This window comes from Leguminivora glycinivorella, chromosome 27, assembly GCF_023078275.1.
Source record: "Leguminivora glycinivorella isolate SPB_JAAS2020 chromosome 27, LegGlyc_1.1, whole genome shotgun sequence".
NCBI lineage: Eukaryota > Metazoa > Arthropoda > Insecta > Lepidoptera > Tortricidae > Leguminivora > Leguminivora glycinivorella.
In genome coordinates, this window is record NC_062997.1 from 6,633,708 (window position 1) to 6,648,713 (window position 15,006).

At 32.5% G+C, this 15,006-nt stretch overlaps 1 protein-coding gene across 2 annotated transcripts in view; it reads left to right on the forward strand.

The window, feature by feature from the left end:
• The first annotated feature begins 13,471 nt into the window (after positions 1 to 13,471).
• LOC125240237 (ubiquitin carboxyl-terminal hydrolase 37-like) overlaps positions 13,472 to 15,006 on the forward strand; it is a 51,618-nt gene continuing 50,083 nt past the window's right edge. For both annotated transcript variants that reach the window (XM_048148066.1, XM_048148067.1), the window contains exon 1: positions 13,472 to 13,695. The gene's annotated coding sequence lies outside the window, so the exon portion shown is untranslated. The remainder of the gene's footprint in view (positions 13,696 to 15,006) is intronic.

Genomic DNA, 15,006 nt, shown 5'->3' on the forward strand with positions numbered 1-15,006 from the left:
GTCTTCTTTTCGTGATTGCAGGATGAGTACTGGTAATGTTTTTAAGAGAGACTGAAGTTTTATTGAAGTCTATCATTTTTTTCTTAAATGTAAATATAACTGAATTTCTTCACCCCGTAAATTAACTAGATTATTGTTAACGTCTAAAATTCTTATCGTTATTGTGTTTAAGCTATTTTGGGTTACAGGGAAATAAATAACGTTTTTTGGTGTTTCTATAATCCGATAACCAGGTGGCACGTTTGGTACAAACTCGTGAATTATATGACTAGGTTTTCCGTTAACGAATGAACCGCTCACTATGTCACATTCGATGCGGACTATGGTTGTTGAGAGAATGGAGACAGGATAAGGGGATTCAGTTAATATATTAGCTTGAATAGATTCTGAACCGAAGCCAAGTATATTACCGATGGAGCCTTCTTTGTCGAAATGAATATTTTCAGAGCATAAAATAGATGTTTTTAAGGTATTATTATTGCATGTTAGTGCAAAAGAGCATCCTTCAATATGTTCTTTAAGGTAATCGTCAATATCTTGAAGTTCATATGATCCTTCAGGAATTTTAATTACTTTGTTTTTACCATAATAGAACTTATTATTTCTGTCGTCTATGTTGGGTATAGAATTAAAAGTTGACATATACAATAGCCCACACTCATATTCACCATCCAGGTGAAAAGCTGGTGAATAGTTTGTTAACAGAGTGGAAGATGTTCCAGTTATAGACAAAGTGAAAGACATTGTGAGAATGATAAACTGATTATTGTGCGATGATATTTAAACGGTTATACCAATATTGTTTTAAATACTTTAGGCATAAGTGTCCACAATTGACAGTGTTAAACTTTTGATATGTGTCATAATTATAGTAAATATCATATTTTTTTAAATACCTCTTTAATTCTAGCGGAGGTGAAAGGTCACCATAACTATTAAAATATTCACAATAATTGTTATCTTTTACGTAGGCTACCCAGTGTGTACCATTGTTTTTAAAACTGTCTAAATTAACAATTCCACATTCTACTTTTTTAGGAGTCTTTGGTAAACTGTCTCTCATATAAACTCCTCGAAAATATGGAATATCAGATGAGTGTTTTAAAATGTCAATATTTGAAAGAGCGCGCCTGGGTAACCTCTCAGTTAGTTTTTTGAAAGTTTCAAACATAATCCTTTGCCATTTTTATATGGTTTAATGTGTAAGCCTTTTCCTAATGCAATAGATTCCATCATCTTGTTATGTCGCTCCGATTCCGCTAAATTTTTTCTGGCGGCTTTGTAATCACCTACAGCTTTAGCAATTCCGGCAGCTCCTCCTGCTAATGACCCTAGCGCAGACAGACCAGCAAAAATAGGTATCAGCGGTAAGAAGCCTCCAGTTTTTGGAATTGGTATAAGACGAGGTACCCGTACCTTGGAATTGGTTTTAAAAATTTTCGTCGCAGCAATAAGTGCCCGCTCAATTATATTACTACCTTTTGTTTTTGGTTTCTTTTTTAATTCACTGCGTATCTTGGTCACAAAACGTTTAAATGGTTTTATACCCGCACCTGCCTTTATTTTAGATTTCATCACTTTGCTAACTAACCACGAAGCAATTTTTTCTCCTCTCCCTGCATCTTTCGATTTTCTTCTTTGTTTCGCCATTTCGTATAGTTCTAAATCAGCACGATGTCTATCAGCTAAATCCGAATAACTATCATATGCTATGTCGTGTTTCATACACGCATTATCTAGCGCATTAATTCCTTTATCGCCTCTCTGCAACCTTTTGCGCAATTTTGTTCCCGGACCACAATAGTTATAACCAGGTAAGTGTAATTCAAAGGGTAAATTATTAATAGCGCTGTTTAACAGTCCTTTCCCTTTCATATCTCGTGAGATAATAACACTATCATTAAAAGGAAATTATATAAATATCTTTAAACAACCGCACTTTTATCAATCCAACTGTTTTCGCTATTATTAAGGCCCAACCATTTAACATACAACTTTCTACCCTTTCTTTTAATAACCTTTTCTACAAGGTAAACGTTTGGATGGTTGGTTTTCAGAAGTTCTTCCTCGTAAAATGTACCGAGTATAGTGTTTTTATGCTGGTCTTGAATGTGATACGTAACAGGTTGAGTGCGATTCACGTGAGTAATAGTGAAAAGTTCTGTTGACCAATTAGGTGTGTAACCTTTGTGAAAGGCATTTTTATACTTGCTAATGCGTACACAATCTCCTATATTGAATTTGTTCGATTTATAAGACAAATTGGATAGTGATTTTTTAATATTTTTTAATACTTGCATTTCATTATCAAAATTTACATCAATAGGTTTTATTTTTGTTGTGCGATGCACAGTCTGATTATATGATTTTACTACATCGTCTAATGGCTTACCAACCCATTTATAGTTACCAACTAATGCAAAATGTTTGTAGAGCTTAGACTTAAGTGTCTTTATCAGCCTTTCAACAATAGATGCCTTCTTAATTGAATAAGTTGAGTAATGATTAACTTTTAATAATTTTAAGTAGAAATCGAATTCTTGATTGTAGAATTCTTTTCCTAGGTCAGTTTGTAAGTTTTTAGGTCTTCGTTTAGATGTTTTTATTATTAGTTCAAATGCATCTTTGACTTCTGTTTTAGTTTTAGACTTAATAGGTGTACACCATGCATACTTTGAAAATGTGTCAATAACGGTTAAAATATATTTATATCCTCTGTTAACAGTATGAAGCTTTTGTAAATCTATCAAATCGGCTTGCCATAAATCATCAATTCCTTGTAGTACAACCGATCGTCGCTTAAAATTTCTTCGCGCTGACCTGTGGATCTCGTTCACTATTTGTTGTTTTATCATTATTATATTTTTTTAAAATATCGTCTATCTCCTTCTTCGTATAAAAGTTCAGTTTTAACTGAGTTACGAGTTGGTGAATTTGATTATTTATTGTGTTAAACAAAGAGTCTATATACTTCTTTTCGTACATGTTTTGAATGTGTTCATCAACGTACTGCTTGTTAACTGCATCATCGGAAGATAATGGTTTAACAACCCCTTTTAATCTTATAGTTTTTAGATCAAAATTTCCTGCTTCTGTTCGAAGCAAAGCCTTGTACTTGAGCTCAGAGATTTCATCAGTACGCAAACGTTTATGAACATGGTGACCGAATTTGTCTATATTCATTTTTTACTTGAAAGTCAAACTTCAACTGATGGGAAAGGTAAGAGTATATACATTTATATATTATTTATTAAGCCTGCTTCACGTAATTCTTCAATTATGGATATTATCTCGTTATCTAACCCTGTATTTCCAGCGTCACGCGATGCTATAAGCAGTTTTAATCTGTCAACTAATTCGTTTGGATCATCCCAATATACATATGAAATATCTCTTTTTACTTTTTTCATTGATGGTAAACCTTTACCGGATATATATTCTTCACTTACTGTGCGCTGTTTGGATAATTTGAAAAGAGGTTTTATAAGGTTTAAATATTTCATACCCTTGTTGCTTTTTATGGGTTTCTTTGGATCAAAGTCGCGTCTATGTGCATTCGTTTTCATTAACAATGTTTTATATAATCGTTTATCATCTTCAGTTACTAGTTTTAAGTCAGGTACTTTCTTAAACAACAAATCATGTAAGCCTTGTGTTAAAAAATAACTTTCTCCACCTATCACGAGTTTATCATCATTAACAGAAATTGGGTAAGATCCAAGCATTAGCTTTCCACGCTCATTTCGTACACCAAATGGAATGTTCATGATAAAATATTGTTTCTGCCAAGCGGGATCATCGCGAGGAGAAGGAAACGAGTCTGACGTTCTAAATGAAATATTATTTGTTGTATCAGAATCACTTTGGTTCACACTTTCTTGAGATGAAGAATCACTATCATTTAATTCATTTTCACTATAATTTGGTTCAGATTCAAATGACTTTCTCAACAAAGTTTTATTATCCAAACTTTCTTTCATCCCATCTTCTGAAGGACTATATTTCAATGTTTTTACTGGCTTGTTCCATTTAAACCTATCGTTATCAAAATCTGAGTCACTAATGATTAGATTGTTATCATTACTACTATGTTTTTTTACCATTTCACCAAGTGGGTCTGTGATTGGTTTTAACATTGCTTCCAACATCATATTATCGTTTGATTTAACATCACGAATGCGTTTAACTTTTTTCTTACTGCTTCAGCAGATTTGAGTACTTTTTGTTTAAACAATTTTTCTTCATTAATTTTATGTTCCATGTCTGAACTAGATGGTTTCATTTTAAGCAATAAGTGTTTAATGTAATACTATGCTTTATATATCAAGTCAATCTAGAATTATAAATGTATCAAATCCTTTTCTATAACAGCCTGAATTTCTATTACAATCTTTATTTATGACTAAGTAATCAAACGGGATCTTCCATACTTGTGCACACATTTCACGAAATTGAGACCATGACATATCACTTCCTACATGTTCATCATAAACATGCTTTAAATTAATATCATCCTGTTTAAAAAGAATAATTAAGTTAGCATTATCTCTTATTAATTGTTTAGGTATTTTACTATACGTCTGATTTAGATAAAAGCTATCTATATTTTTATGCCTTCCCATTGCAAAGTAATCTCGTATATTATTTTGATTTTCACACGCAACATCATCAAATATTATAATGGAATTCATGTTTGCTGTATGAGGACTTAAGATTTCATCATTTGCGTTATATTTTTGAAATGATACTGAAGGAACTAGCTTTAAAACTTGCTCTAGAAATTGATACATTGGTTGAAATAAGGTTTTAGAATATACATAAACATTTTGAAAGCGTAGACCATGTTCATGTAGCAGCAAACCGACAATTAAATTTGTTTTTCCACAGTTCGATGGGCCACATATTATACAGCGAATGGTGTCGGGTAAAAGCGAGCCATGTCGAAAATAACGTTTATTGGACAAAGAACAAACAGCATCCAACTGCAATTTCTGAGACTGTTTTACGAACTTCATTTTGTCAATAGGCACGTGCAACTAACTTGAAAGGTGTTTTATCATTAACGGAGTTTTATAAACTTTTGTCTATATATTCGTCATGAGCGTTTTAAATCATCAGAAAACCTATTGAGAGTTTCAAATCATGAGAAAGCCGATTAGGAGTTTTAAATCATCTGAAAACCTATTGAGAGTTTTAAATCACCAATAAACCTGAGTACGAGTCCTAAAAATGAAGTGATATTGGGAGTTTTCAAATCTTTGATTTGAAACTCCCAATAATCACCTACTATTATCAGATAAAATAATGACAAGTAAGAAATTTGATTTCACCTCATTTCTCAATATTTTTTTTTTTCATTAAGGCTTGGTAATTAAATTAAGCTTGATGTTAAAGGAAATATGAATACTATATATTTATTATATATTTTCCCAATTTTGAATTTTGACTATTTTCCATAATTAAGCCTTTATATAGGTACGTAACTGCAAAATAATATTTAAGGTTTTTAACCGTTCGTCCTCATTTTCTAATATATTTTTTTATAATTAAGGTTTTGTCTTAAATTAAGCTTTGTTAAGGGAAATAATAATACCTACTATATTTTTACCCAATTTAGTATTTTGATTATTTTACATAATTAAGTTTTTATATATAACTGCAAAATAACATTTCAGTTTTTTTAACCGTTTGTTCAATCATACCTAACCATGAGAGATAAAGTCTTCTATACCTAACATAAAATTGTAGGTATCATGACTAAAGGGGCCAGCCTTTAGATTTCAGTATTTTGTTTCAGATAAAAATCATATTATTTGGCCATTAAAACATTTTCAAAGTAAAAAAAAATAAATTTAATATAGATATCGCTTCAAAGTGGCAGTTTTTAGATGTTCTAAACTATGATTTTTAAGTAATTAATAATTTTAGTATAAATATCTAAATAGGTCATTTTTGAATACTTATTTCCTTATTTCTAGTTGGTTATTAAAGATAGATTAATATTTTGACTTTATTTTTAATCTAGATTGTCTGAGTGAGTTGTTATAGACCGTTCATGTTTGAGGCCATTCTAAACCTATTTAACATATTTTTTTTGACAAAATCTTACCTTAATCTGGTGAATAAGACTTTTATTACCTTAAAACAAGATATAAAAAAAACAGTTGTTTAAAAAAATAGTATGTTTTGTATGTTGGTTTGATAGATATATTAATGAACAGATTTCTTAAAAATATGGTAATAAAACGAAATAATATCGCTAAATACCTGTAAATTATGTAAAATTAAGTTTATATACTTACATGATTTTCTGGAATTTTCGAGTAAAATCCAAAAAATCCATCAGCATGCCACTTTTCTCACGTCATTACCAGTCCTCACAGGCACTTCACAAATTACCAAAAAATACCATATTTCGACCAATGTCCGTCCAAAACTCAACTTTAATTTAAATCTATGTTAAAACCTGGTCATTTTGATATGCAATACAAAATAGGCCTATAAGAATCTTATTAAGTATTTTCGCGTGGAAGTTTGCAAATTTTTGGCGCGACACGCCGCGCGCCGCGTATTTAGGCCTAGCGCGTACGCCGATGTCGCTAGCCACTGACTCCTCACGGCCAAACGTGTCCTGATACCGATAAACGCACCATTTACTACACGTGTCCATTTTTTGTGTATTTTCAGGCACTGTGATTTTTTTTACGTATTTTTTCACACTCCGGGTGGGACTTTGGGTTCTAGGGTGCTTGTGCGCGCGATGTCTGGCCGCGAAATGACGCCGAGAGCGGTTGGTCGCTAGGCGCGACCCGCGGCTACACTTGCCATCAATCTAGTCAGCACTAACAGATTTAAATTGACCAAAAAAGTTGGCTTTGTGTGAACTTTTTATGAATAGTTAACGACATGATTTTGTAAAAAAAAATTTCATTCAATTAGAAAAAATAATGTTTAGAAAATGGTTTAAAATTCATATAAGATTCTTTTATCATAATTAGTCTTATAAGAATCCGACATGATTTCATTAATTAAAACAAGTAAAACTATTATCAGTTTTATTAAGTATTGCATAACATAAAGAAAGGTATTTCTGAATATACAATACCTATTAATTATCGAGTAGGTATACAATATAAGCAAACATGTACATTAGGTATAAGAACTATATTGTTCTAGGAACCCGGATCCTGTATTTTATAACAATTTATGTTGTAACACTTTAAATAAAAGAAAAAATATAAAAACCTATTTATCGTGTTGCATGCAAGGCGAAACTATTAATATGTACTATATTATTTGGGAGCCTCAGGCAAACCTCATGACATAACTTTGAAATGGAATATCTGTGGAAATAGACTGGTATCTGAAAGGTTCCTATTAACTAATAGATTCACTTTTTTAATGAGTATTTTTCTTCTTTAGTTGTTCACTTCATCATATTTTAAATAAATACCTACCTCGAAAATTGCTTGAATTTACGACACTTAATTATTGAAATATTAAATTTTATACATTTAATTATGAATATATTTATAGATTTTTATATTAATTACAGAGACTTTTTCCTTTAATGGGAATTCAATATAAGCAAGAAAGTTTTTTTAAAGCGTTTTTAAAAAATACCTATTTTTAGGTTAGCTCAAAAATATCGCTGAATAGTGATAGGTTAACCATCGTACCTAAATTCTTGTATATTGTATGATTATTTTTTGTACTTACTACTGTAGTTAGTACCTATAAAGTGATTACTAATACAATTCAAAGGAAAACTGAATGTGACTATTATCGGATAATAGTTTGATAGGTACCTATGTTATTCAATTCAAATTCTATTTAATAATAATGACAGTCTCCACGGGTTAGAAGAACGACTGATTCTAATATAGACAAATTTCAACGGAACATATTTTTTTTATATATAATTTAATTTAAAAAAACCATGTCTACACCCAAAAATTTTTTTTTATAATATAGCATCATATGGGTAGAAAACGGCTCTTTCTAATATGGAGAAATATACATTTCAGTGAAACATAATTAAGTGACATCGCAATAACTATATTTTTGGTATTTATCACAAGCTCAAATATAAATAGATAGTGGAATTATCACGGGTTTAATTAAACAACTACTTTAACCTTTTGTAAAATAAGTAACTGTTCTGTTAACGTCTTGAAAGACTCAAAAGAGAAAGTTAGCTCTTAAATCGATGCATATCAGAATGAGTGTTCTCCGTTCTCTCGAAGATTCTAGAAGCAAGAAAAAAAGTTCTAGGTATGATTTTATTAATAAATAAATATTAAAGGATTGTTTTACACACATTGATTGAGTCCCACGGTGAGCTCAAGGATGATGGTTCGTTACAACCAAGACATATATAACTCCGTATAGAGAGATAGTCTAAGAAAAAAATGTACCTCAGTACCATACAGAAAAACGTACGGTGGCCTAGATGGCATTACACTTATACAACATAGGCGTTACATTAATATTTGACATTTTAAAACATATCAAGCTAAGAATATGGACCAAATTGTCAAAACTGAGGTTCAAAAATTTGAAGCCTGTGTCAAGAGATGGCAGTCTATGCACTGTGATTACACATTTTACTTCGACAGTAACTCTCTATAATACTCGATCCTCTTTGGTTACAACCAAATTTTATAATACCATGTTCTTAGAATGTCGCAATGTTAAAACGGATTAGTAGTAAAATGTCTAAAATTACAAAAATACCAATTTTCAGTACATCAAAATGCCAAAATGACATTGGCCTACAAATATCCGAAATGTATTAGTTTCATAATAACCAAAATTCAAAACGACTCTTTCTCATAATACCTAAAATTTTATTTACAGTGTGCATTATATTCCTTGCACTGTGTTTTATTATTAAACTAGCGACCCGCCCCGGCTTCGCACGGGTACTATACCTACATGTAAACCTTCCTCTACAATCACTCTATCTATTAAAAAAAACCGCATCAAAATCTGTTGCGTAGTTTTAAAGATTTAAGCATACATAGGGAAATAGGGACAGAGAAAGCGACTTTGTTTTATACTATGTAGTGATTTAGTATTCATTTAGTAAATAATGCTAAATATTTATGAAAAACTGTAAAAATACAGTTTTCAATGGATACTGCATTTTAGGCATTTTGGGAAAGTGAAGTTTTGGTTTTAAGGTAATTTGACTTTTAGTCATTTTGGGAATAAGGTAATTTGAGAAGTAGGTTTAAGTCATTTCGAGTTTTAGACATTATGAGACTATTCTGTTTTGGCATTACGACGTTTTAGGAATATGGCAGGTATTATAAAATTTGGTTGTAACGAACCGTAATAAGCTCAAGAAGGCTTCTGTTGTTGTGGGTACTCATACAATACAACGATATAATACATATCATATGGGTTAAATTGTGGCGTAGGCGAGAGGCTGGCAACCTGTCACTGCAATGCCACAGTTTCGTTTTCTTTCAACCCCTTATTTGCCAAGAGTGGCACTGAAGCTTTAGTAGTTTCATGTGCTCTGCCTACCCCTTTATGGGACACAGGCGTGATTGTATGTATGTATGTATGTATAATTCATATCCATACTAATATTATAAATGGGAAAGTGTGTGTGTGTCTGTTTGTTTGTCCGTCTTTCACGGGAAAACGGAGCGACGTATTGACGTGATTTTTTAAGTGGAGATAGTTGAAGGGACGGAGAGTGACATAGGCTACTTCTTGTCTCTTTCTAACGCGAGCGAAGCCGCGGGCAAAATCTAGTGTAATATACAAATACAGATACCGGATGGGCCCTGTAACAAAAGAAAAAAAAATAAACTGTGGGTGAAGGTACTCCAAACAGACCAACATTTATTTAGCGACTTTTAAAAACTGTGAAATCTTTTTTTTTTTTTTTCATACAAAATAAATAGGCATTAGTTTCAATGTTGTCAGTGACGTTGTCTGTCACGCTTTAGACTTAACACTACAGGAGCGAAAATGCTGAAATGGGAAGGAGCCCCCCTTTCAGCTTGGGAATTTTAGTTAAATATACAAGTGTTATTAACTAGATTTATCGAAAAAAAAATGTCCATTAAGAACAACCCAGTTAAAAGATATTTCTAACAGATAACGATATATAAAATACACAAATATATAATATACATAGAAAACATCCAAGAGGAACAAATATCTATGCTCATCACACAAATAAATGCCCTTACCGGGATTCGAACCCGGGACCGCGGCGTAGCAGGCAGGATCACTACGCTCTAGGCCAGACCGGTCGTCGCATTAACAATAGGTTATAATATTTATTTTATAGTTGCCCGTGTGGTGACGGGTTAAGAATTTCACCACCCCCTGTCTTCCCGTGGGTGTCGTAGAAGGCGACTGTGGGATTTGGGTGAAATTGTGGCGTAGGCGAGAGGCTGGCAACCTGTCACTGCAATGTCACAATTTTCGTTTTCTTTCAACCCCTGAATTGCCAAGAGTGGCACTGAGACTTTAGTAGTTTCATGTGCTCTGCCTACCCCATCATGGGATATAGGCGTGATTGTATGTATGTATATGTTATGTATTGTATAGTTATTATTTCATAGGGCGTCGACAATTGGGGTGTCACAGTTACCCCATTCAATTGAGGTAGGTATACAATGTAATGGATGTATAATACAACTTATACAACTAGCATTTAAGAGGCTACAGGAGCGAAAATGTTGACATGGAAAGGAAAGCCTTTTCAATTTGAGAGTTTTAGGGCCAGTTGCATCAACCACATTTGATAGACACATCATCGTCACGCAGCAGACGTTTGGAACTTCCCATAGAATAAAATTAAACGAACGCTATAACGGAGACAGACGGTTTGGTGCAAGTGGTGCAACCGGCCCTTACTTAAATATCGTCACTACTTTTAAAAAAAAACTTGTATCTTCGTCTGAAAATTGTAGTATGTATGGAGTGCATATATACTTACTGCGTTTTAACTTTGAGGAGCAGCGTGAAATACGAGATTTTTTAAAAGTAGTGATGATATAATAGTGTTATTAACTAAATTTATCGAGAAAAAAATTGTCCATTCAGAGCAACTCAGTTAAAAGATATTGCGAAAAAATCTTTAAAATCGAGGTACCACTCTCGACTGTTTCCTCCTTCAAAACTTAATCAATCGGAACGAAATTTGAGAATCTGAATAAGAATGAAATAATCTGTGTCGGACCATTTAGTTTTTTGGCTAATTGTTACCAATCTTGAGTTTCACACCTTTTTTTGCGCCATAATGAAAAAGGCCGTTTATGGAAATATTTCATTGACTCTAGCGTTTTCATAAATAATAATAAAAATACCAAAAAAATCGAAACGGTCCGACACAGATAAAAATAATAATAACCTTGTTGAAAAAATCATTGCTCTATCTTCGAAAACCAGGGAGGAAATAGTCGAGGACGTTTATGAGCAGTTCCCATCAACTTTGTACATAGCCACGTCAGCAAATTTTAATTGATCCTATTTTGTTACCAACATTTAGTAATATAAGTCGACTTTCGTAAGATATATACAGGATAATTGTTATAATTAAGAAAATATCGATACTACATAGAGAACCTTAATGACTAAATAAAACTTAATAAAACCTCAATTCATCAACAAAAACTTGGTAACAAAATAGGAATTAATAAAAACAAATTTAACTTTTTCCCTAATTTTTTGTACAAACTTTTCGAGAACTGCTGTTGTATGGAGATAATTGACCTGTATCGTATCGTCTTAAAAGTCGATGTAGCTTGTTACAGATGACCTGATTAAAATTATGCACATCAGTAACACAAGTCAAAAATATGCTCTAGTTACGATATGAATAGGATAGTATCTAATTTATGTTTGTTTGAATCGTATCGCTAATTTTTGAGGTAAGTTGTATACAATTAAGTTGTAGGTAAGTAATAAGTATCTATTAAGTTTTCTAAACGAATAAGAAGACTGATGATGATGATGCCCGCATTTTAATACCGGTACTTAATATCCGACATAGAATGAAATTTAACTAAGTGCGTTTTCACATCCGATCCGATATCGGAAGGATGTAAGACCGATATTTCATTCCAGGGAGCCATCTTTGATATTCCTCCTACGTCCGATATCGGATCGGATAATGAGAAAACGCAGAATGATATATTTTTTTCAATATTTCAAATATTTTAATACCTACAACATTATTACACAGATTAACTAAGTCCCAGGGCTCAAGAAGGCTTGTGTTGTTGTGGGTACTCAATGTACTCATACAACGATATAAAATATAATAATTATACGAGCATTTCTTTTTTTTTTTGCCACTTTTATGAAGTGTGATATTTTTGAAAAAAATATGCTATTTCTACTCAGAATTACTAGCTTTTTCAATCCTAGTAGTTAAAAAATTGTCCCATACGATTTTTTCCTATTTTGTTACCATTTTCCGTACATGTTGTATGGGGTAACAAAAGAGGAAAGTAACAAAAATGTATGGAAATTCTGGGACACTTTGTCTCCCAGTGAGATTGAAAGTACTCGTGATTCTGAGTACAATTGACCTAAAATTCCCTAAAACAATCAAAAAAAATTTATTGGCAAAAAAAAAAAAGAATTGCTCATACATTAGAAAACATCCATGACTCAGGAATATAATGTGTGCTTCGATTCGAACGAAAATCGTTCAAAAATTCGGGATTCGAACCCAGGACCGCGGCTTAGCAGGCAGGGTCAATACTCGCTAGGCCAGACAGGCCAGATCAATCACATGCAATAATCCGAAGCAGCAGATAGCTTGGAATGAAACTAAATAAAGTACATGTTTCATTTATTAGCTCAAAGTCGGTAGCCTGCAGAGGCGCCATCTATTGACAAATAGAAGAGACATCAAGCGTGACATCTAGTGTTGAGTAGCAGTACTACTTGTAATTGCACATAGCTCAAGTTCTCATGACACTAGATAAAAGCAATCGTTCAAGAAATTAATATAATTTATTTACCAGATTTGTACTCTATGGATACTGATTATTACTTTAAAATATTTAACTAATTGGTGTAATTAAAAACAGCTGACAGCCGATGAGTCATCTTCTCGATGACAGAAAAACATTGGCACTGATAATTTTCCTACTAGTCACTTTAGAAATGTAAAATGTGTGAGCAGAAAATAAACTGTATTTGATTGTGTGTAGATACATTTTTGTGTGATGGAGTACTTAAGTAAACATGATCATTGACGACAAACTTGCCTACTTCAATGCAAGTCGGCTGAAGGGGGACAGCTGTAATATTTCAGGCTTACAACACTGTCGAAAAAAACTTGAATTTAATTACAACCAATCACGGCTCTTAATATCGCCTTTATCACAGTCTGATAAAGAATACAATCGCTTAAATTTTCATCTCTAATAAGACATTTTATCGTTCGAGACGGAAGTGGCATAAAAATAGGATTGCCAACAAAATTCAGTGACGTCACAGGCATGGATGAGGTCTTCTAAAATTACATGAGATCAAAAAAAAAACAATTTCACGACGTACGAACTGGATTTTGGCGAGAAATTAAATATTGAAGTGTTTGTTTCGGTGAACGACGCGTGTGCAGTATAAAACGAACGTTTTTAGAAGGTTTTACAGTGAATTTTAAGACAGTTGTTCGTTTTGGTTGCTTTGGATACAAAAATTGATATTTATGTGAGTATTACTTCGATTTTTCACATATAATGCAGTTAATATAATCGATATTAATATATTACGATGTTCCTCACGTGTCCTGAAATTAAATTAGTGTTTATTATATCAGTACTTGTCAAAATCGTGTGTCATGCTTTTACGGTTTCACTAGACCTAAAAATAAATCAGTGTGAGTATTTTAGGATATATATTTGGTGAATTTGAACACGCGAGGCCGGGTGAGTCGCGTGAAAGTGATTTTTATCGATATGCGCGCTAATAAAGAAGGAATAACACTTGGCCTTGACTGGCTGAAAACCGCTTTCCATGGTGTCATGTTACATGATGCATTATTAAAAAATAAACAATTGTTTTTTTTTCTTTATAGCGCCAAAACTTGCATAAGTTTTATTCGTTTATTAAAGTAGATATCTTTTTGTTATATTATTCAATTCATAGTGACCTTGGAGTGGAATTCATGAAATTATTTATCACGCGCGCGACTGACGTAATTCCTACATTCCAAGGATGCCATTTTTAATACCTAATATGGGGAAATTAATTTGTATGCGATATCATAGCCATGGCAAGTTTACTGAATTTAATTTTCCTTTTCACTCATGTGGGCTGGTAATAATGCGAAAGAGTATAAGTGACCTAGTTTTATAGTTATTTGTGTACAAACTGAAATATTTTGAGCAGAGAAAAGTTGGAACTTTGTTGAAATATTTTAATGTCTGCTAATTTAAAATTGTCTCACCTTGATAAAAATGTAAACAGCTGATTTGTTTGTATATAACAAAATAACTACTACAATTATTCTTGTGAACTTTGAACCATGTTTCATTGAGTAAAAACACACAATAAAACTGTATGGACGATTTTTCCAACATGCGATGAATCAAGTGGTAAAAACTGTAGTTAGAGGTGCGTAAACAGTCGATACCGTTCATTTTGATAAAATCAGTAGTACATAGCCTAGCCAACTATGTTTACACTAGATCTAGTTTCCTGTAAGGTAGTAGTAGTAAACAGTACAAATAAATAAATAATAAATAAACTAATCACAATTTTATTTAATATTTGTGCTGAACCCTAATTTGTTATTGAGTCAAAAGTAACTTCACAACCGATCTGGCCTAGCGGGTAGTGATCCTGCCGGCTGTGTTCCTGGGGTTCAAATCCCTGTAAGGGCATTTAGTTCTATTAAAAATACTTTTTTATGTGTACATTTGTGTGTTGCAACATGTGTCGACGCAACACAACATGACACACAAGTGTGAATTCTACTTAAACATGTTAAATATTTCAGTCTGTGCTATCAATATTGTT